The 25,273-nt window shown below is 40.0% G+C and overlaps 1 long non-coding RNA gene and 1 other non-coding gene across 2 annotated transcripts in view; both read right to left on the bottom strand.

Moving 5' to 3' along the window:
* LOC132372099 (uncharacterized) overlaps positions 1-25,273 on the bottom strand; it is a 73,095-nt gene that overhangs the window by 11,266 nt on the left and 36,556 nt on the right. The window lies entirely within an intron of this gene.
* On the bottom strand, positions 24,743-24,845 carry LOC132372246 (U6 spliceosomal RNA). The gene has a single exon (XR_009505118.1). It is a non-coding gene; the product is annotated as a U6 spliceosomal RNA (small nuclear RNA).

Below are 25,273 nucleotides of genomic sequence, written 5' to 3'. Positions count from 1 at the left end.
CTTTCTATAGATACATACTGTCTATGGTTGCTTTCTCACAAGAACAGCAGAAATTGAGTCATTGCAATAGTGACCCTGTGACCCACAAAGCCTGAAATGTTTATTATCTGGCCCTTTACAGAAAAGTGTGTCGACCTTGTTGTAAGAAAAGGAGTGTGCCTTGAGACGGAGTTTTTCGTTCTTTTGTCTTTTCTCATTTAAGAATCTGATATTAGAAGAGTATTTAGAAAAGCTTTAACAACATGACATTAAAAGTGAAATTTTAAAAATGGAAAAGCCATAAATCATTTGGCCTAAACAGTTACATGAGAAAATATTTTATCACTAGAGTAATCTAATTAGAGGTGAGTTATCTTTATTAAACATCTTTTATACACATTATTATTAAGAAGAATATGGGTTTTTGCAGATGATTCTAAACACTTGTCTAATGAGAACAGTAGGCATCATTCACACTTCTAGTAAGAGTTTTCATCCTGTAATCCCTGGTAGAAAATCATTTTAAGCTGATTTATTATTTTTTAAATCTAAGTAAAGAGTAGGAGTATTAAGAACACACCTTTCTTCACAAAATATGCTAAGGGGCTTATAGAGAAGGAAAAGAAACTATTACCAATAACAACTTTGATAACCACCCATAATTTTGATTTTGCTTAAACACTGCAATTATACTACAGATAACAGTCTTTATACACTCTGAACTTCAGCCGTTTCAGAGTATCTAGAGGAGTTTTATTTTACAACTTTCAGTGAATGCTAAAATCTGTACATTTGTACATGGCCATAGATTGGGGGATGGAATGATGAACTCTGTTATAGCTCTTAGCCACTTGGAATTGATTAATCCTGAATCCCCATCACGTAAGCACTTAGTATTTGGCCATCCCCATTCTGAGTAGCAACTGGGTGACATAGATATCAAATAGAACTCTGTTGTGTCACCCTTAAATCAGCCTGACTCTTGCAGACAAAAGCAAATGGCAAGTGTGGGTTTGCTCAAGTCATTAGATTTTGCAGTTTACAACAGTCAGTCCCCCTCAGTTCATAATATCCTGAAGTATTATTTGTATTTTAAATAGGAGATAGGAGTTCTGCATTAAGACTCTTTATTTGTACTCTATACTTAAAGTAAAATGGTTTTAATGATTATCCCTTATTTCCTTTCTTGAAATGAATTGTTATGAACAACATTTTATAATGAAATCCATCTTGGAAAACTAGAAAGAGAAAAATGGCAAGGTAATTATTGTTCTGTTTGCCATAATTTAGAATTCAAACTTAAACAAGTATTTTGTAGTTTTACATTCCTCTTTAACCCATCTAGTGGAGAATGTCAGCTTTTCTCCCAAGTTGTATGTTAAATCAATCTAATATGTATTCAACGTCAAAGATAAACATGTAATAAACATGGAAATAAAGTTTAGCTCTATTAGTGAAATGTTAAATTTGACTGTGTGCTTCAAATAATGGCATTTACAGAGTTACCTTTTTAGGTATTCTTCCAGTTCAAAGAATTAGAGAATGAAAGAGGGAGAAACATCTAGGATGCCTCTTACTTTCTGCCTTGTGCACTCTATGGCAGTGCCTTTTACTAAGGACACTGGCGGAAGATCAGATTTGGGGGCAGAGAGCACAATTCCTCAGGTAAGATTTGAGATGCCTTTGAGACATTTAAATGTGGATTTTAGGTAGCTGGAGATACCGACTTGGATATGAATGTGATGTGTAGATGCTCACTGGAGACACAAGAGAGGATGCTTCTCTAGGCAGAGTATAGAGTATGGCATGGCAAACCACAGGCTATAGGCCAAATCCAACCCACCATCTGTTCTTGTAAATAAAGTTTTATTGGAACACAGCCATGTCGATTAGTTAAACTACTGTTCATGGCTGCTTTCATGTCACAGTGGCAGAGTTGAGTAGTTGTGACAGACCTTATGGCCTGCAAAGCCTAGAATAATTTATTATATGGCCCTGTAAAGAAAAAAAAAAAGTGCGGATCTCTGCTAATAAAGAAAAGAGGGCCCAGGGCAACACCATAGGCACTCTCAAAAGTTTTAAGTGGCAGATGAGCAGGCAGAGGAGACTGACAAGCAGTAGCTAAAGAAATGAAAGGAAAACCAGGAGGATGAAAGTCATGGAAGCCCAGGGAAGGGCTTTTTTTTTTTGCACAGGTGTTGAATACTGCTGAGAAATCAAGTAGAGTGAGGGATTCGAAAGCATCTATTGGATTTGACCTCCTGGAAATAACTGGCAGCTTAGAGACATGCCCTTCCAGGTAGTAGAGGAGGTAGACGTCAGAAAGAAGCTACCTTGCGTAGCTCCCAAAAGTTGGAAGTGTGAAGGAAGAGAGAATGAGGCAACAGTGTGTCTCCCTTTCCCTTTTTAGGTACTGCTTTCTCTCTGAGAAGGACCCAGGAAAGAGGGAGAAGTGGAAGACCAGAGAGTCAAAGGAATCAGCATGGTATTGGGTTCCAAAGAAGGTGGAGGAGGATGGGGTCCAAAGGATTGGCTTCCGATGGACAGAGTGCTTTTAATCTAGAAGAAAGGAGAAGCTAGTGCGTATGCAGGCTTTGGTTTTCTCTGTGAAATTTGAGACCAGGGCAGATGGTTGAAAATGCAAGTTTTAAAACAGTTATTGTGGAGAGTAAAGTGCCCAGAGGTGTTGGGTCCTCCACACCATTCTGTAGTTCCCCAACTAGTTGGTGATTGAGAACTTACACTGAAAATTTGCCTCTTGTGGTTGTATTTTTGTTGCCCTCCCTAGTAACACCCTGATGCCTAGGTACAGACGCACAGAAAATTGAGATACTTGGAGTTTTGCCAGATAAGTCTGATAGAACAAAGGACAATAACTGAATAATTATTAAAATGGAGTTGTTGAAAAAGGGTCCTACGGTACTTAAACTGAATAGGTGAGGACGTGAAGGCAACACACAGTGTTGGGAAGACAGTAGAGAGCCCAATGGACAGTCTGACGACAGCTCTGATCTACTGGGAGTTGTTGAACAAGCAGCTTGGGAAGGACAGAAAATGCTAGCCTGAGACCAGGATGCTTGGATTAGTGATCTGAGAGAAGCAGGTTCGTGGTGAAGTACGATCCAAGGCATGACCTTGCAGTGGCTACATGAAGTTAAGGAAGATCATTGGAGACGAAACAAGATCACGAAACCTAAAAAGACAAGTGGGTTGGACAGGTGGACATTAAGATCATCCAGAGTCGTAGTGGAGAGGAAAACTAAGTCAGGTGGCAGTGTGTTCAGTGAATGAAGGGAAGGGAGCAGGAGGCAGCAGCAAGGAGGGGTGTGAGCCTCAAAGGGATCAGGCAGTGGAGACGGCTGACGCAGGCGAGCCTGCAAGAGGAGGAGCTCCGCCTCCTGGAAGGGTCCAAACATGCGTGGACAAACTGATTAAAAAGTGCTTTGTGTATTGCCAAAGGCTTGATGTCCTTTACCAGATGCTTAAGCAATATTTGTTGAGTTAATGAATAGACGGAAGGAAGGAATAATCTCGGTTTAAAATTTCTTGGTTTTGCTAGCTTGCTGCAGCATCCCCTTTCAACTGACATAGGCCCAAGTGTTCCAGCCTTTAAATACATTTTTGAATTTTTGTTTTTAATGTTTTAAGAGTCACATTTTCTTTTTTAAAGAAACCAGCCAAAGCATTCTGCGCCAGTTAAAATCAGTCACCTCTTATTCAGGTATTCAGGTTATTCCCACCTCAAATTATTTTATTTTATTCAAAAGTTTCTCTAATTATTATTTATTACCCCCCGGAGACAACTCTATCTTAATTGGTTCACAGTTCTTCATTCCATTAAAACTTATTTATTTGTTATTCCAGCAAAGAGAAATATATTCTTGAATGGAATTTTAGACTCACTCAAATTACCGACTTCACCAAAATTTTTTTTAACTAACATGAAAATGGGTCCTTGGTAATCAAGAATTTTGCCTGCATGCTCTCACATGGGCTGACTGACCCCTCACCTTATTGGTATATAGGACTCTTGGTGACTTAGTTGGTATATTCACAAGGGATCTTTTTACCACTTTTCAGGGCTCATACTGTTCTCTTGGCGAGTAGAATAAGCTGTCAATTGACTTTTCTACCAGTTTATAGCATAATCTCTGCAGAAAAATACAATTTTGGTTTACATTGATTTACGTTCATCCCAGAGAAAAGAAGCATCTTTCTTTGGTTGGCAGCAAAATAGTATTAAAAATATAGTTATCCTGACTTACTTTATTTTCTTATCTAATTTTGTAATTGCCTACTGAGCTGTTACTTCTTTGAGGTAAACTAGGGAAGACGTTCTGTAGTTTTTATTAAGATGGATGGTTCAGCTGTTGGGCTGAGGAGCCCTCCTGATGGATTGACTACACATTTAATTCTTTTTAGGTCTTCCTAAGTAGCCTGAACTCTGAGCCTGGGCAAAAACAACTCTTATCTTCAACCTCTCCCTTTCTAGTCCTTCCTCCTCAGCCAGCAAACATGTTCCTGTTTCTCCAGTCCTTAAAAAAAAAAGTCACTCCCTTGATAGCACCAGCTTAGTCGCCCTTCTCCTTTTCATATCCAAACTCTGTGTACACTTCCTCTCCATTTACTGCCTCACTTGCTGTTCATCTCCCATCTGGTTCTCATCCCTCATTAAACAAAACAGAGGCCTCTTGAGTGTCAAACGAATATGTTTAGTTCTTATCTTACCGGAGGATCTCCCCTGTATTTGCCACTGTTAGTAATTCAGTCCTTGAAACTGCTTCATCTTGTGCTGGAACAGCTCGGGTGCCTTCTCTCTCTGGGGCTCTTCACACTCTTACCTTTTCAATTTTGGCGTGTCCTACTTATCTCCATATTTATCTCGGCTGATCTCAGCCACTCGCATGCTCTCAGCAATCACCTGTTGACTCAAGCCTCCACGCATTTCTCTCTCTAGCCCAGACTTTTCTACCTGTGATGCATTTCCACCCAGATACCTACTCACATACGACAAGGCCAAACTTAGCATATTCCTCCTGATTCTCTACCTCATTTGGGGGTTCAGCCAACCGCCCGAGCGAGAGTTCCCTCTCCATTACCCTACACATGTCCTCAATTACACATTCCTATCGATTTACCTACTAAATAATGTTATAATCTATCTTCTCTCCCACTCCCACTTTAGGTGCACAAATCTCTTCCTGAAACAATACAAAAAATACCTAACTAGATTTTCCATCCTTAGCCCCCTCCCCCTCCTGCTGTGTACTACCAAAAAAGTGTTCTAACAAAATCGAATCATTTCAGTCCCCTGCTTAAAGCATTTGGTGTTGTCTTTAGCCCACGACAATGCTCAGAATCCAACCTAACCCACAAAACCCTCCCTGATCTGGCCCCTGCCACACACGCAGCCTCATGTCTTGCCCTCTGTTTTCTGTGCCAGCAGCACCTACTTGCTCTGCCTACACACAGTCCTGCACGTGCACACACATCACACCATTTCCCCACTCCTCTCCTTACTAACGCTGCCTTTGGCTAACTCATTTTAGGTGTTAGGTGGTAACGCCCCCAAGAATTGTGCAACAACTCGCTCATCTGCCATCCCCACCCCACATGCCCTTCCTCTGGCCTCCATAGGTACTGAGTGTATTTCTAAAACAGCTCTTACAATCCATGGTTCTGGGTCCTGCATGGGGCAATATAGAATGGTGTTTTATTCATCTGTATCTCCTGCATTCAGTATATTTAAATGTTTGTTGAATAAATGTCATTAAGATGAACACTTTTCTACAGTGTTTTGGCACCCTTTGTAGTACCCTGAACACTTTAATAAGTGTTTAAAAAAAAAAACAGAAAACGAGTAGAATGTTTTACTAAGTTGTTTTCTTAAACACAGATAACTTTTTCAAAGCATGTTCACATATTACTGTCTTTTTGGAAAACCCTTAGAGTAAATTCATGAAGTGTTTGTTTCATCAAAATATAGGTTAGAAAACTAACATATAAAGAGGATAAATTATTTGCCTAAGATTGCCTTGTATGTACTTAAGTAGTTCATAACTTTCCTTGGATCTTAGACCTCTGAGACTGTGCTTACAGCTGTGGACCTTCTTCAGAGAAAAACTCTCATTTGCAAATAAAACAATTTGCATATAACTTAAGGGGGTTGCTACACAGACTCCACCATGAGAGCTCCTAGTTACGGGCAGACGTCGGAGATATTGCGGGTTCTCTTCCAGACCACCTCAAAAAAGCGAACATCACAATAAAGCGAGTCACATGAACTTTTGGCTTTCCCAGTGCCTGTAAAAGTTATGTTCACACTATACTGCCGTCAGTTAAGTGCACAATAGCATGTCTAAAAAGACAATGTATGTACCTTAATTAAAAAATATTTTATTGCTAAATTCTAACCATCATCTGACCATGCAGCATTGCCCCAAACCTTCAATTTGTTAAAAAAAAAAAAAAAAAAAAAACAAGCGCAGTAAAACAGTGCAGTAAAATAATGACGTATGCCTGTAATTGCAGAGCAGAGATTAAGGGTGCGCTCTACCAAATGCCTTTCCCTCTTTATTTGAACGTCTAGTGGTGCTCTTAGATATTTTAAGGTTTTAATCACCTTAAATTGTTTTCGGAACAAGGCAAAGTAAGTAAATATGATTTTAATTCAACTCGCAAGGGATTCTACAGACTTCACTGATGCAGATTCCAAAATTGGTGGCTATTTTAAACGTCTCTTTTACAGATGGAGAAACAGAATCTTCTCTGTAAACCAAGTGACACCAAACTTTTGACAAAAGCTTTCTCTGTATTTTTATAACTAGACGATTCTGTTTCCAGAAATGTAAACAGACTAGGTAATTCTGACCGGCTTTCACTAAAAACCAACAAAAACTAATGGGTAACTTTTTTTTTTTTTTTTTTGTATTGAACTAACAAACAGATCAGTAAGAAATTACTAGGTCAAAATCCAAGTGAAAATGGGATGTGGAATAGAGAACCAAGTACTGAAGGTACTTTTGTCCTGGGGTATCCACCAAACCTGAGGACTATGAACTTCAGTTTCTAGGGCCTGACAGGACATGTGAACAGAAATCAAAGACCCTTTATAAAGCAGGTCCTGCAAAGGGCTACTTCAGGATGAGGGTGAACCAGTAGTAAACCTTTACCCCAACACCACTAGGGCCCTGCAAGAAAAGTTGCTTTAGCTCTGGGCAGACCAAGTTAAGAAAAACCTCTGACAAGTTGTCACTGCAAGCTAGCCCTTGCACCTAGTTGCAACCCAAATTCACACCCCGTACATGTTACAAAAACCTCAGGCTGTAAATTTAGATTAAACTGGACTGGGAGAATTCCCTAAATGCTTGACAGAATGCAAATCCTCTCTGAAAGGATACTGTTTCATCCTAAGCCTCAAAGAATTCCCAAAATAATATTCTAAGGAAAATGAGCAACTCAAAAAGTAATCACACAAGGAAACAGGACACCATGAATGAGAGTGACAAAAAAAATCCAAAAGTTTCAGATACAAAAATTATGAGACATTATAAAATATGCATAATATTTTTGTTAATGAAATAGCTTGAAGCTACAACGGAATAGGAAATCTTTTTAATAACAGATTTGAAAAAGGGATTAACAGAATTTGTATAAATAAAAAATACAGAAACTGAGATTAACAATCAGATTAGACAGCCGTAGAGGGAACCCAAGGGAAGACAGGTCAGAAGGAATTATTCCGAACGCAACACAAAACAAATGGACAAAATCAAAAAGAAGGTAAGCAACATGGGAGAGCAGAAGGGCCTAACGTATGTCTAATCAGAGCTCTAGAAGAAGAAGAAAGAAAATGAGGTAGAAGCTATATTTCAAGATCTGAGGGTTCAGGATTTACCTGAACTGATAAAAAGCAACAAGTGAAAGATTAAAGAAGCTCAGTGAATCCCAAGCAAGATAAATTTTAAAAAGCCACACCCAGACATGTTATAGTGAAACTGCAAATCAACAATAGTACAGAAAGTGTCTTAAGAGCAGCCAGAGAAAAAGACTGTGGGAATTCCCTGGCAGTCCAGTGGTCAGGACTCTGTGCTCTCATTGCTGAGCGCCCAGGTTCGATCCCTGGTCAGGGAGCTAAGATCCCACGAGCTGCAGTGGAAGCCAGGAGACAACGCGATGACCTAAGAGGAAATAATTACCAACGTAGAACCCTATTCCCTTGAAAAATAATTTTCAAGAATGAAAATAGAGACATTTGCAGATCACCAAACTCAAAGGTTGTCACTAGCAAACCTTCACTAAAGAAAATTCTAAGAGATGGATGAAGAGCAATAGCAGTAGTAAATATATGTGGGGCAACTAGACAAAACTGTATGAAACGATGATGATGTCTTATGGATTTAAGTTAAACAATATTTAAAGTCTACAGGTATAGCATAACTCAGGAGCAAGGTAAATGGAATTCAGAGTGTTCTACGGCACTTGAATCGTCAGAAGGAGGTTAAACTTACTGATCAATTTTCGACTTTGGTTAAGTATGTATGTTGAATTAATAGGAATAGGAACAAAGTATGTTACTTTCAAACTAAGGAAAAGATCAAAATTTTTCAAAAGGTGGCCAAAAGTGAGAGAAAAGGTAACAAAAACAAGTGGGACAAAAACAGCAAAAGAATAATAATAATAGGATGCATGCTACATACATTCAGTATATATAACATATATGTCAATAGTACATAAACATATCCTACACAAACACACAATCAGTTAAAAGAATGTTTTTTTAATCCAACTATTTGCTGCTTACAAGAGACATGTCTAAAGTATAAGATGCCAAAAGGATGAAAATATTTTTTAAATTAAATAATTTACTGAAAATAATTGCTGCTATTTTCCTTTAAATCAGAGGACTTGTTTGCTTGGGATTTCTGAACAAGGCAGGCTGAAACTACACATTACATCACTGGGCTCCCAAGCCGTGCCAACAAAGTGTGGCACTCACAAGGAGGAGAGCCTTCCTGCTCTGGCTCAGAGCTGTATTTACCAAGCTTTGGGGATAGTATGTACCTCTGGCAAAGAGCTGTCTCCCCTCAGGTTATGCTGATGCCTGGGAAGCCACATTTAGGGATGTCAGTGGACGCTTTACTGCAGGAAAAGATGCATCTGAGAAATAGTGCCTCCTGTTCATTTTTGTCCGGAACCCTTTAGCTTCCACTGTTTATATTTTTCAACTCTACTGTCTGTATCTTTGAGCAGGGTTTACATGCATTCCCCTTTGTATCAGTAGGTGGAGTAGGAGAGGGATAGGGTAAGAATTACCTGTGGGGCTTTTCTGAAACATACACTTACTCCTGAACATCTGATACGTTCCTGGATATGACAGTTAAAAGTGTCTGTGTAGTTTGTTTCTTGTTTTGTTTTTGTTTGTTTCTAATTTTTTTTTATTAGAGTATAATTGCTTTACAATGTTGTGTTCATTTCTATTTTTTTTTTTTTATTGGAGTATAATTGCTTTACAATGTTGTGTTCGTTTCTTTTTTTTTTTTATTGGAGTATAATTGATTTACAATGTTGTGTTCGTTTCTGCTGTACATGAAATGAATCAGCTATAAGTATACCTATATCCCCTCCCTTTTGGACCTCCCTCCCACCCCACCCCCATCCCATCCATCTAGGTCGCCGCAGAGCACCAAACTGAGCTCCCTGTGCTATACAGCAGGTCTGTGTAGTTTGGATAAACCACCAGAGAATTCGTAAACACCCATCATCTCTGGTTGAGACTCACTGCTCTATATAAACCACTACCCAAATATTGATGCAGGACTATAAGCCCTTTACAAACCTTGTTACTTCCATCTTAAAACTTCACCAGCAGTGTCCTCCTTTCTGCTTAGAGAACAAGGCACTGTGAAAGATGGCCAAGAATGGTTCTGTGAGGTTTATACAACTTGTCCCCACCCTAGCCTGCCTGAGGAAACAAAGGTCACAGCATTTTTCCTACAGGGAGGAAAGAGGAGAATGACTTCAAACCATTTCCATCTAGTAATGGCAAAACATGTCCTTTCGCAATTGAAATAAAAGCAAAAATAAACAAATGGGACCTAATCAAACTTAGAAGCCTTTGCACAGCAGTGGAGACCGTAAATGAAACAACAAGACAACCTACTGAATGGGAGAAAATATTTGCAAATGATGTGACTGAAAGGGCTTAATTTCCAAAATATACAAACAGCTCATACAGCTCAATAGCAAAAAACAAACAAACCAATTTAAAAATGGGCAGAAGACCGAAATTGACATTTCTCCAAAGAAGACATACAGGTGGCCAGTAGGCACATGAAAAGATGCTCAACATTGCTAATTATTAGAGGAATGCAAATCAAATCCACAATGAGGTATCACCTCACATCAGTCAGAATGGTCTACAAATCATCTGTCAATACAATGGTCATCAGAAAGTCTACAAATAATAAGTGCTGGAGAGGGTGTAGAGAAAAGGGAACCCTCCTACAATGTTGGTGGGAATGTAAATTGGTGCAGCCACTGTGGAGAACAGTATGGAGGTTCCTTAAAAAACTAAAACTAGAGCTACCGTATGATTCAGCAATCCCACTCCTGGGCGTATATTCGGAGAAAACTCTAAGTTGAAAAGATACATGCACCCCAATGTTCATAACGGTACTATTTAAAATAGCCAAGACATGGAAGCAACCTAAATGTCAACAGATGAATGGACAAAAATGTAATGCACGCACACCCATATACACACATAGACACAATGGAATATTACTCAGCCATTAAAAAGACTGAAAGTGCCATTGGCAGCAACATGGATGGACCTAGAGATGATCATACTAAATGAAGTAAGTCAGAGAAAGACAAATATATGATAGCACTTATATGTGGAATCTAAAACGTGATACAAATGAACTTATTTACAAAAGAGAGACATAGAAAACAAACTTGTTACCAAAGGGGAAAGGGGGTGGGGGAGGGATGAATTAGGAGTTTGGGATTAGCAGATACAAACTACTATATATAAAATAGATAAACAACAAGGTCCTGCCGTACAGCACAGGGAACTATATTCAGTACCTTGTAATAAACTATAATGGAAAAGAATCTGAAAAAAAGTAGATGACATATATAAAACAATCACTGCTGTACACCTGAAACTAACACAACATTGTAAATCAACTATGCTTCAATTTTTAAAAAATGTTCTTTCCTCTTCACATATGATAACCTGGAAAAAATTAACCTCTAAAGAGGTTTCTAACAATAATTTCCATGTACAAAAGAGTTCTAGGTCTATACTTTTCTCTGCTATCTATGTTCTCCACAAGGGGCAAGTATTGTTGTTGTTATCAAGAAATGACAAAAAGCATTTTTGATAAACAGAATTACAAGTGCTGGCCTCATCAGCGAGGTGCCCAGGACTCCTCTGGAAATGAGTTTCTCCAACTGCTGGAGGTAGGTGAGGAGAGCTTTCTGCCATTGGGAGTCACTAGCCCATTGAAAAAACTGAGGATCCCAAAACTCACAAGCAACTTAATTTAGCATTGTGTATGTATGTGTACGTGTGTGTGTGTGCACGTGTGTGTGTGTATGTATATACTCAGAGAGGGAGAAATACCTCATTCCCTGTCAGCTAGTTTTGAAACTAGGAACAGAGAACAAAGTAATATATGTGCCACAAACAGTTAAAAAGCTATTTCAGTCCCATGTTACATCCAGGGACACATTAACTCTTAATAGGCAAAAAAATTTAACTCATTGGAATAAATAAATATTTACTTCGGCAGGCCCTTATCTGTTTCCCCACTAGATGCTATGCTCTGTGAGGGCAGGCACAATGCCTGACCTTTTAGCCGCACATGCATGTCTCAGGTCTAAGTTGGGGCCTGACCCCCGGAAGACATTTACTAGGTACCTGTTGAGCTAATGGCGCTTTATAATCCTACAACACTCGCTTCTTCCTCCCTCCATCCCTCACGGTCCAGCCACGTCTCACCCTCCACCTGCCTCTCCTACTCCATGCCCCCAGGTCCTCGTTACCTGGAGCCAAATACTCATGCTTTTTAAGGCAAAAAGATCAGTGGGAATGGGTCAACCATTCAAGCAGCCCTCATTCATCTGCAGCTTGTGGGGAATTCCGGACTAGAATTTCCAGCTGCTTTATGCAAAAAACGGTCAAATGAGATCGTTCCCCAGCAGACCCCCAGATTACTACAAATGGTACAAAGATCTCCTCAGGAATTCACTGGTCAGAAGGCCTGAACTCCCAGGGTAGTCAGAACTCCCTAAATAAAATCTCTGATCCTCCACACCATAATTTTTGCCTGTTTGTTTTTTCTTTTTGACAACAACCTTCAGTAAGAAACACATTTCATACTGCAACTCCGTCACGCACATATACATATGTTACTGAAACCCTTACTTGGTGCAGTGCCCTCTGATACAGCCAAATCTGTTCTGTTTGGTTATATCCTACACTACTGGGGTTTTTTTAATGCTGGTTCTAGCCCACAGAATTGGGATCTTGAACCACTAACGGTCATGACCTGCAGCTGAAAACCACTGGCCTAAATGGACCCAGTACAGAATCACCCACCCTGGTCTTATACGCACAAGATCGTAGCTCTCCAGGAAGCCGCACATCATGCGGGCTCCTAAGCCAAACTTAGGGGCTCCAACTATAACCGGATGAGCTTCAGGAATGTGGTGAGTAAACAAACTTTCTCATTGTGCCATTTCCTAGGTGAAGAAAGAAATGAAAAATTACGCTCGCTGACTCTGTGTTATGCTAGGTACTTTGCATGAATGGCCTTCCTTAACCCCCTCAGCAGCTCTCTGTGGTAGTCGTCATCCCCACTTTGGAGGTGAAACAACTGACGAAAACAAAGAGAAAGTAACCAGCTAGTGAGGAACAGAGTGAGACTTCCAGCCGGGGCTGCGCGACTCCGCAAGCCACCATGCTCGTCTTCCTGACTGCACTGCGTCAGCCACGCCGGAGAGCCCTTCCTTCTTTCCCTCACCCCTGTGCCTGTCCACATGCAGCACCTCACTCCAGATCTGGCCTTCTCTCATTCCTCCAGGAAGGCCCCTCCAAGAGCCACTCTCTGCCAAACTCTAGATGTACAACTGGCACTTTATTTTTCCACGAGGTTCTGCAGTGCTTGGTCAATGTGTGTGCAGTGTGTGTGCACTATGGGTGTGTGTGAATGCGTGCGTGTCTGTTGCTCTTCTGCTGCCAGAATCACACACCGGCTTTCCGTAAATCAGCACTTGCAGGTCTCAGGGCTGTACATCAGTCTCTATGATTCTTTTCTTCGGGTGCGTCATCTGACCCAGCTACTTGAGAATGACTAGCTAGGGCATTTCCAGCTGTTTTGAGTGCTTTCTGACTCTGACCTAGGCTGTTCACTGAGGAGCCGGTAGGAGCTGAGAAGGGCTGTATCAACCTCATCAAAACAACTTCTCAGGCAGCTGACTGCCTGCAGGTTTGGGACAAGGGGTGAAAAATAAGAAATCATATGTGCAGAGCTTTCCAAGTGGGGAAAGAAAGAGCAGGCAATCCAGAAGGTCCACCAGCAATCCAGACTGCCACCTCAGCCAGCTCGGGCTGTGGGTGAAAAGAGAGCAAAGAACATAAAGAGGGAGGTGAGGGCACCCTAACAAATCTGCAACCAACCAACCCCTAAGGGCAAAACCATGAAAAGAACCAGAGGTGGGCTCTCCACCCTGACCTCTTCCTTAAGCTCTCAAAGGTTTTCCAGTGTACGTGGTACCGTGGGAAACTGGGAGCAACTCGCGAAGACTACGCATTTGGAGATCCTGCACTCACACCCTGGTAAAGGGGGCTGAGCCTATTAGACACAGGACAGATTCCTTTGATCGGAATATGTCCTTCTTCAGACTGGAACACTCAAAGAAATCTAACTGCCCAGGTGCCAATTCAGCACATATCCTGATCCAATCTCACTTTTGAAAACTTTTCTAAATCTACTGGTTTAAGAATATGCAGAGAGAGTATAGATATACAGAGATATATGGAATATATAGAATATTCAAAGAGATTATACTTAACACTTTCATTCTAAGAGACCCACATTAGGAGTGATAATTAGTACTTTGCAGAAAAACTGTCTTTCAGTTCTTCTATTTGTATGAATTTACACATTTGCTTAAAGAAGCTCTAGCCTGAAAGAACAAATCAGGTCTTTTCAAATAATCTGAACCAGTATTTCTGTTTTGATTTAAGTAGACTAAAAAGAACTAGTTTTTCAACCTATCTCTGTTTTTCAGAGTAATGTGAGAAAGATAGCATTCTGTAGCATACTCGATGACTTCTTTTTTGTTTTCACAGCTTATCACATATCTGAAGATTTATATGTCTGTGTTCAGAGCTAGCTCCTTTTCAAAAGTTTTTGACACTTAAATAACCCATATATCTATAAGCACACTTCTTAATGAGGAATAGTAGCATCTATTCCAAACAAATTTTTAGCATTATCAATGAGCTGATTCCTATGATAGAATATCAGAAGTGAGAAGGAATTCATTTTCACCCCATTCTAAATGAAACCCAAATTTCATTGTTTGTAATATATTTCATTTCACCTAAAAATAACAATGTTTAATATCATCAAATATCTATCTAGTCAGTGTGCAAATTTCCTCAATTGTCCTGCAGTTCTTAAAAGTCTGTTGGAGGGAATTCCTCGGTGGTCCAGTGGTTAGGACTCTGCGCATCCACTGCAGGGGGCCCGAGTTCAATTCCTGGTCAGGGAACTAAGATCTCGCAAACCACATAGCACAGGGGAGGAAAAAAAAAAAAAAAAAGTCTATTGGAAGCACATATGGAACACTCTTCAGGATAAATCCCATGCTAGGCCACAAAAAAAGTCTTGATAAATTTAAGAATACTGAAATAATGTCAGGCATCTTTTCTGACCACAATGGTATGAAACTAGAAATCAATTACAAGAAAAGTAGAAAATTCACAAATATGTGGAGATTAAACAACACGCTACTGAACAACCAGTGGGTCAAAGAAGAAATCAAAAGAAAAACCAAAAAATATTGAGACAAATGAAATTGAAATACAACATATCAAAACTTACAGGATGCAGCAAAAGCAGTTCTAAGAAGGAAGTTCATAGTGATAAATGCCTACATTAAGAAACGAGAAAGATTTCAAATAAAAAGAGAAAGAGAGACAATAGAAAAGATCGATGAAACTAGGAGTTGGTTTTTTGAAAAGATAAACAAAATAGACACACCTGTAGCCAAACTCACCAAGAAAAGAGAGAGGACTCATATAAATATCAGAAATGAAAGAGGAGACATTACAACTGATAACCACAGAAATACAAAGGATCATAAGAGACTACTATAAACAATTATATGCCAACAAATTGGACAACTTAGAAGAAATGGATAAATTCCTAAAAACATACAACCTACCAAAACTGAATCAGGAAGAAATAGAAATTCTGAACCAACTAATTACTAGTAAGAAGATTGAATTGGTGATCAAAAACCTCCCACAAAAGAAGTCCAGGACCAGATGGCTTCACAGGTGAATTCTGCAAACATTTAAAGAAAAATTAATACCAAACCTTCTCAAACTCTACCAAAAAAATAGAGGGGGAGGGAACAATTCCAAACTCATTTTATGAGACCAGTATTACCTTGATACCAAAACCAGACAAGGATACTACAAGAAAAGAAAAGTATAGGCCAATATCCTTGATGAACACAGATGTAAAAATCCTCAACAAAATATTAGCAAACCAAACTCAACAATACATTAAAAAGATCATACACCATGATCAAGTGGGATTTATTCCAGGGATGCAAGGATGGTTCAACATCTCCAAATTAATCAATGTGATACACTGCATTAACAAAATGAAAGATAAAAATCATATGATCATCTCAATAGATGCAGAAAAAGCATTCAACAACATCCTTTCATGATAAGAACTCTCATCAAAGTTGGTATAGAAGGAACATATCTCAACATAATAAAGGCCATATATGACAAACCCATAGCTAATATTATACACAATGGGAAAGAACTTAAAAGCTCTTCTGCTGTGATCAGGAACAAAATAAGGATGCCCACTCACCACTTTTACTCAGCATGGTACTGGAAATCCTAGCCAGAGCAATTAGGCAAGAAATAAAAGGCATCCAAATCAGAAAGGAAGCAGTAAAACTGTCACTATTTGCAGATGACATGATATTTTATATAGAAAACTCTAAAGACTCCATAAAAAGTACTGTTAGAAATAATAAATTCATTAGAGTTGCAAGATACGAAAGTCAATATACAAAAATCAGTGTGTTTCTTTACACTAATAATGAACTCTCAGAAAGGGAAAATAAGAAAACAATCCATTTACAATTGCATCACAAAGAATAAAATAACTAGCAATAAATTTAGCCAAGGAGGTGAAAAATCTATACTCTGAAAACTGTAAGACACTGATGAAAGAAACTGAGGAAGACACAAATAAATGGAAAGAACATCTGTGCTCATGGACTGGAAGAATTAGTATTATTAAAATAGTCATACTACCCAGAGTGATCTATAGATTCAGTGCAACTCCTATCAAAATTCCAATGGCATTTTTTCATAGAAATAGAACAAATAATCCTAAAATTCGGATGGAACCATGAAAGACTCTGAGTAGCCAAAGCAACATTGAGAAAGAATAACAAAGCTAGAGGCATCACACTGCTTGGCTTAAAACTATATTATAAAGCTATAGTAATCAAAACAGGATGGCATTGGCATAAAAAGAGACACATAGATCAGTGGAACAGAATAGAGAGCACGAATATAAACCCATGCATATATGTTCAATTAATTTATTACAAAGGAGCCAAGAACACTCATTGAGGAAAGGATATTCTCTCTGATAAGTGGTATTGAGAACATTGGACAGCCATGTGCAAAAGAATGAAACTGGGCTACTATCTTCCACCATACACAAAATCAACTAAAATGGATTAAAGACTTGAACACAAAGCCTGAAACCATAAAGATCCTGGAAGAAAACATAAGCTCCCTGACAATGGTCTTAGAAATAATTTTTTAGATTTGACACCAAAAGCAAAGGCAACAAAAAGCAAAAAGGCTACAAAAGCAAAAATAAACAAGTGGGACTACATCAAACTAAAAAGTTGCCACACAGCAAAGGAAACCATCAACAAAATAAAAAGACAATCTAAAGAATAGGAGAAAGTATTTTCAAATCACATATCTGATAAGGGTTAATACCCCAACTATATAAAGAACTCATATAACTCAATAGTAAACAAACAAAAAACCCCAAACAATCTCATTTTTAAAATGGCAGATGATCTGAATAGACATTTTCCCAAAGACATATAGATGCTCAACAGGTGCATGAAAAGGTGCTCAACATCACTAATCAGGGAAATGCAAATCAAAACCACAATGAGATATCACCTCACACCTGTTAGAATGGCTATTATCAAAAAGATAAGAAATAATAAGTGTTGGTTAGGATGTGGAGAAAAGGGAACCCTGGTGCACTGTTGGTGGAAATGTAAATTGGTACAGCCACTATGGAAAACAATATGGAGGTTCCTCAAAAAACTAAAAATAGAACTACCATATGATCCAGCAATTCCACTCCTGGGTATATATCCAAAGAAAACAAAAACATTTATTTGAAAAGATATATGCACCCCACTGTTCACAGAATTATTTACAATTGCCAAGATATGGAAGCAACCTAAGTATACATCAACAGATGAATGGATAAAGAAGATGTGATATCTCCCTCCCTCCCTCCCTCTTTCTCTCCCTCTCTCTCTCTCTCTCTCTCTCTCTCTCTCTCTCTCTCACACACACACACACACACACACACAATGGAATATTACTCAGACATAAAAACGAATTAAATTTTGCCTTTTACAACATGGATGGACCTGGAGTGTATTATGCTAGGTGAAATAAGTCAGACAGAGAAAGACAAATACTGTATGTCATTTCTTATGTGTGGAATCTAAAAAAATAAAACAAACGAATGTAACAAAACAGAAACGGACTCATACAGAACAAACTAGTGGTTACCAGCGGGGAGAGGAAAGGGGGGAGAGGCAAGATGGGGTAAGAGATTAAGAGGTACAAACTACTATGTATACAATAAATAAGCTACGAGGATATATTGTACAGCACAGGGAATATAGCCAATACTTTATAATAACTTTAAATGGACTATAATCTATAAAAATATTGAATCACTATGTTGTACCCTGAAACTAATATAATATTTTAAATCAACTATATTTCAAAAAACAGCAAAAATAAATATATAAAAATAAATAAAATGAATTAGATGTGTTTATTTGCTCTTATATTCAGTATAGTTTAATCTTTATTTCTGAAATGATTTTAAGTTTCCAATACTTGTCTGAGGTAGTTCTGTCACCTTTATTTTCAAATATTCCTATTTTTCCAAATACTTCATGTATGAGTTTCTGTACCTTTGATTTATGTTGTTCTTCCATGCTTCTATCATTTTCTTATTTCATTTTAGCTTTTTTAAAATTTAGCTTATGGTTTTCATCTCTTTCGTGACCATGTCCTTCTTGTGTGCCTTCATTATCTGAAAGAACGTTATTCTGCTCCTTATATTTTTTCTTATAAGAATGTTGTATGGACATTAACCACAGTCTTTTCCAGTTGCTCCTATTTAAGTGAAATGAATTTTCCTTTTACTCTCATAAAGGGTGGATGCCAATAATCATTTTTCTAGCCTCACAGCTCTAGAGCTCATTTTGTTCTTTTGTAATAAGGAATATGGCCTTAATACTTTCTAAATTATGCTCCAATTTACCCTCACCCATTTTTTGTGCATTCCCTCTTTTCCTTTGTCCCTATTTTCCTTTTTCTGCTCAATTTTGATCCTACTTCCAGTACTTTTTTCCTCAGTGTGAAAGAAAGCTTAGTAGGAGAAGAAAAAGAATATGCAGCAGTGATTTATGTAGCCCGTAAAGCCTACTATACTTACTCTCTGGCCCTTGAGAAACCAATTTTGCTAACCTCTACTCTAGAGCAACGTTTTCTCTGGAGGGTTCCTCCGCATTCCATATAGTCTAGGTGGCGCTGTCAGTCACAGTGCACCATCACAGCAATGAGATGGGACCCAAGCAGGGGTAATAAATGGAGTCGTCCATAGAATTAATAAGCAGACATTAGAAGAGAGGTCTTTCTATTAGGGTACGTGGCTATGGGTTTGTGAATCTCAGGCTGCTTGTGGACACTGCTTTTAGCCACATGGAGGAAGCCTATGTCCAAGGAGAGAAAAGAAGGCTCAGATCATGAAGGAAGTTGGGGTGATTCGAATCCTCTGAATCAAGCTGACACAGCTGCATCCTTGGACTTTCCAGTTCCATGAGCCGATAAATTCACTTTTCTGCTTGAGCTCATTTGAGGCAGACTCTGATATTGCAACCCAAAAAGCCCCAGGCTAACACAGTTACATGCATGAAAACACATGTACATGGCCACTTAAAGGATTTTTCTCAAATTACTCACTCCTCTTGTTTTTCTTGGGTTTTTTTTTGTTTTGTTTTTAGCTAGAAGAGGATTAAAGACAAAAGAAATAAAAGCTTAACAAGGGATGAAAGAGAAATTACTTTGTGAGCAATAGAATTCCTTAGCTAAGATTTTGTAAGTTAGTCTAAATGTTTTAAAAGTATGCAATAGGGACTTCCCTGGTGGCGCAGTGGTTAAGAATCTGCCTACCAATGCAGTGAACACAGGTTCGATCCCTGGTCCGGGAAGATCCCACGTGCCACGGAGCAACTAAGCCCGTGCGCCACAGTTACTGAGCCTGAGCTCTAGAGCCCACGAGCCACAGCTACTGAGCCCACATGCCACAACTACTGAAGCCCATGCATCTAGAGCCCATGCTCTGCAACAAGAGAAGCCACCACAATGAGAAGCCTGCACACCGCAATGAGGAGTAGCCCTGCTCGCTGCAACTAGAGAAAGCCCGCACACAGCAACAAAGACCCAACGCAGCCAAAAATAAATAAATATTTTTTTAAAGTATGCAATAAATAAGTTCAGCTTATGGTTTATAACTAAAGTGAAGGGAATTAATTGAGTTAGTGAGAACAACTAACAGCACAAGGGGCCAGTGGTGACAGAGTTAGAATTTAAAAATATAAAAGACTATTTTGTGGAATGGAGCTTATCAGAATCATCAGTGGAGTTTTTAAAAAACAGATTTTGAAAGGCTATGCCAAGGACCTACTGCAGTAACCCTGATAAATAGAAAAGTTTGAGAATGACTGCTCTAATATGGGCACCTTAATCTTTTAAAAATTATGTATATTTTATATTTTTCTTACTTTAGGGTTTTTTTATTTTTTAATGATAAAGGTTCAAATTCCTTAGTTCTGTCATCTCTAAATATACATTCATACCACTATCAGGTGGTTTCACCAATGCTACATAACAAGTTTTCAGCTGATTACACATAGAGGTAATAAAGATTTGGGTAAATTTTGTAGATTTTTTATACCAAGGTCAGGTCCCAAACAAAAATTAACAATCACTAGGGTATCAGAAATGCACAGAGCAAACATGGAAGATTCGTTAAGAGGTTTTGTGATACTATCAGAGCAACAGTCTCTTCATCTTGAATAAGAGAGTGAACAAAAATCTGACCCAGATAAATAATTTAGGAATGGCTTTAACTAGCTCCTGATGTGATTCTCTGGATACTAAAATCATTCGTGTGTAAGCATGACAGATGCGAAGCCCTTGGGCTCTTGAAAGCAACCTCTCTGCTCTCTTCATTAGAGTGACTGGAAAGACCACCAGATGCTCTCTTAGACACTAGGCAACAAGAAGCCCAGGATGGCTGCAAACTCACCCTGCAAACCCCAAGGATGAAATAACGCTCAGTGGTTCCGTGGAAAGGACCCAACTGGCCATCAGTGCTACCCAGTGGAAGTCTCTGAGCCACATCCACGAGGGAGGGCCCATTCAGTTCTATTGGCAAGTGCACTGTAATCTGTCCACACAGAGTTCTGTTGTTCTACTTCACGCCAGAAGAGAGATGTGTGAGAAAGAGGGCCAGCCAGGAAGATACAAACCCCTATTATTTTCTTTTGTGATTTTTTTTTTAAACAAAAGAACTCATTTCTGTACCTTTTTTCTTAAAGTCTCTGAAATCAAAGGGAGCTAGTTCTTGATATGCATGAGGGACGGGATCAAAAGGATGCCAGTCATCCTGTGTTTTGCTTAATTTGTTCCGAAACAGTGAATGCACTTCTCCCAGGTTTGATCTTCTAAGAATTGAACTTGGCCATTTCCCAGACAGCTCTAGAAGTTGGCTAACAATCAGAACTTGGGTCACAGGTTGGAAATCATTCTTTTCTTTTTGGAAATAATTCTTTGAATAACCCTCCTGGCTTTCCCACACATCCTGTCCCCAACCACTTCCTATAAGCTCAGGGTGACTTGCAGCAAAAGTTTTTTTATTTACTTCTGCTGTTAACCCAGCCTAGAAAGAGGAACTCCTGCCAGGCCCTTTATAGTAGCAGCAGCAGCAGTAGTTACTAGCAACAACAACAACATCAACAGCAACAAAATTGACAAATACTATCACCTTTGATTTCACAGCAGTCCCATGAGGGAAGGTAAGTACTACGATCTTTTTTTTAAAATAAATTTATTTATTTTTATTTATTTTTGGCTGCACTCGGTCTTCATTGCTGTGCGTGGGCTTTCTCTAGTTGCCCCAAGTGGGCGCTACTCTTCTCTTGCAGAGCACGGGCTCTAGGCGCTCGGGCTTCAGTAGTTGTGGCACACGGGCTCAGTAGTTGTGGCTCGTGGGCTCTAGAGCACAGGCTCAGTAGTTGTGGCTCGCGGGCTTAGTTGCTCCGCGGCATGTGGGATCTTCCTGGACCAGGGCTCAAACCTGTGTCCCCTGCATTGGCAGGTGGATTCTTAACCACTGTGCCACCAGGGAAGCCCCCAGTACTATGATCTTCTGAGATTCAGAAAAGTGAAGCTAGACAGGAAGAAAGCAGGTCCTTTAAGTTCAAGTCTTTTAGCTGTAACTCAGTTCAAGGATGTGGACCCTGATGCTCAAAGAGGTTATATCACTCACCCAAGTGACCTCAGCTAACTAGTCCCAGACCCTGAAGCTGACTGGCTAAATAACTAGCAGAACCAGAGAAAACTACCTCTCAAATGTTACGAGGAGTCTGAACCTGTGTGGCCGGTGTTGCTTCCAAGGGCTTCCCATGGGAGATGCAATGGCTTCGCTCTGTCACACTCTAGAGAGCTCACTGGTGACAGAATGGGGAAACGGATTTTAAATTGACATAAGAAAGAGATATCTAATATACTTGAAAAGCGGAGAGATGGTCATGCCCAGCCTAAAACTATAGGCCGTTCAAGGAGACCCAAGCCACCTCTGGGCTCAGAAAACATCTGAGGCCCCTTCCAGGCCCAAGGTTTCTGAGTCCCTGGAAAAGTGGGGAGGAAGAAAAGAGGCTGTGAAAGCAGAAGTCATGATTCAGTGAGAATGATGGCTACATTTTTACTCTGGATGGTGAATAAAGAACAGATATTCCCTTATTTTCTGAGATCCAGGTAGGGTGATGAAGGAGAATGGAGTAAGAATTAATACAATGAGAGTTGGAGACACAAAAGAATGAGGAGAACAAGCAAGTAGGGAGGAGAAGAAAAAAAAAGGAACGCGTAAAATTTCCTTAGAGGGAACCACATGAAAGGGGACACTGCATCTCAAACCCAATAATACCTGACAAAATCAACTTCAGGTATTCCAGAGAAATAAGAAAAAGGTATCACCTAATTGAAAAAATTCAAAGACCTATTTTTAGTCCACTTCTTCATTCCTTCCATACAGAAATATTTAACCACGTATTATGATTGCTGTTACGGGCTGGCGGAATTGTGTCCTCCAAAAAATATATGTTGAAATCCTAACTCCTAGTACCTCAGCGTGAGACCTTACTTGGAAATAAGGTCTTCACAAGGGTAATCAAGTTAAAATGAGGTCATTAGGGTGGGCCTAATCCAATATGACCAGTGTCTTTATAAAAAGGGAAATGTGGGCATAGGGACAGAGACACACACAGGGAGAATGCCACGTGAAGATGAAGGCAGAGAAGACGGAAACGCCAAGGCCTGCTGGTAAGCCACCAGCGGCGAGGAGAGGGCTGGGAGACACGTTCTCCTTCAAAGCCCCCACAGGGGCCAACCCTGCAGACACCTTGATCTTGGACTTCTAGCCTCCAGAACTATGAAACTGTACGTTTCCATTGTTTAAGCCAACCAGTTCCTGGTACTTTTGTTATGGTCTCCCTAGCAAACTAACAGAACTGGCTCTTCTGAGTTTCACCTTTCCCGGACACACACTTTCCAGTAAAGGTCTGGAGTGCTCTGAAATTGTGAAGCTCAGAAGCAAGTTAGAGCAGGAACTAATCACAGAGGTCATTGAGTACAACTCTTGTTTCACAACAAGAAAATCAAAATCCAGGAAGAGTGAGTCACTTGCCCATGTTTTCACAGTGGCAGAACCATGACTAAAGCACAGGCATTCTGAATTTTTTTTTTTAAATAAATTTATTTATTTATTAAACTAATTAATTAATTTATTTATTTTTCTCTGTGTTGGGTCTTCGTTTCTGTGCGAGGGCTTTCTCTAGTCGCGGCGAGCAGGGGCCACTCTTCATCGCGGTGCGCAGGCCTCTCACTGTCGCGGCCTCTCTTGTTGCGGAGCACAGGCTCCAGACGCGCAGGCTCAGTAGTTGTGGCTCACGGGCCCAGTTGCTCTGCGGCATGTGGGATCTTCCCAGACCAGGGCTCGAATCTGTGTCCCCTTCATTGGCAGGCAGATTCCCAACCACTGCGCCACCAGGGAAGCCCCTGAATTTTTTTTTTAATAGATTTATTTTATTTATTTATTTATTTTTTGGCTGCGTTGGGTCTTCGTTGCTGCATGTGGGCTTTCTCTAGTTGCGGCGAGCAGGGGCTACTCTTCGTTGCAGTGCGAGGGCTTCGCATTGCAGTGGCTTCTCTTGTTGCGGAGCACAGACTCTAGGCACACAGGCTTCAGTAGTTGTGGCACGTGGGCTTCAGTAGTTGTGGCTCGCAGGCTCTAGAGTGCAGGCTCAGTAGTTGTGGTGCACAGGCTTAGCTGCTCCACAGCATGTGGAATCTTCCTGGACCAGGGCTCGAACCCATGTCCCCTGCGTTGGCAGGCAAATTCTTAACCACTGCGCCACCAGGGATGCCCCAATGTCATCATTTTGATTTTATAAATAAGAAACAGGCTCAGAGAAGTTGGGTGTCTTGTCCAAGGTCACACAGCTAGGAAGTGGCAGAGTTAGGCTTTGAACCCAGCTGATATCCAGGTTGGCTCTTTCCACTACTTTGTATTTATGCCGGGGTGCACACGTCGCTGCCTGCATTTGGGTTTTGAGATTTGCTATTTTTTGGCTGTAATTGATTTCATCAGTGTAATTGCATGACTTTTACTTTATGACATCTTTATCCAACCCTCCATCCCTTACAGCCATGTCCATTTTTTTAATAAATTGTGGCAAACTATTCATAACCTAAAACTTACTGTTTAACCATTTTAAGTGCACAGTTCTCTGGCATTAAGTGCATTCTCATCATTGTACAACCATTCACTGCTATCCATCTCCAGAACTTTTTCATCACCCCTGAAAAAATACAGGATGTTTAACACGTTGCTGTGTCATCCTTGCACAGGGGCCACACTAATTGTCTCTGTATTATTCCATGTGCTGCCCAAGTGAACACAGCGGGCGTGTGACTCAGCCATTGGTTTTCTAATTCTTGGCTCCTCTCCAACTTTTCTTTCTTTTTTTTTTTCTGTGACCTGCTGCCTGCTGCTCGGTAATGAAACGGACTGTCCTATTCATATATGTGCCTGTTCAGAGTCCCGAGCCAGAGGAAGGAGAAATCAATGTGATTCTCTGTAAAATGGCCGGGCTTGGATCCTGCCTTCATCTCTGCCTCACCAATCCCCAGGAGTGAGCAAGGAACGAGGAAAAGATTCACAAACTGCCTCATTCAAATCTGAATCAGTTAGTGACTCTGATTTGCTCTACTTTGGGATCGCTGGGGTGAGACTCAGAGCACTGCCCAGTGCTAGGGCTGGAAGAAGAGATGGGGTTCATCAGGTCTGTACCCACCTTGATTCACAGGTAAGACCACTGAGGATCCAACAGGCAG

The sequence above is a fragment of the Balaenoptera ricei genome, chromosome 9, assembly GCF_028023285.1.
Source record: "Balaenoptera ricei isolate mBalRic1 chromosome 9, mBalRic1.hap2, whole genome shotgun sequence".
Classification (NCBI taxonomy): domain Eukaryota; kingdom Metazoa; phylum Chordata; class Mammalia; order Artiodactyla; family Balaenopteridae; genus Balaenoptera; species Balaenoptera ricei.
This window is presented reverse-complemented; position numbering and strand designations above follow the sequence as displayed.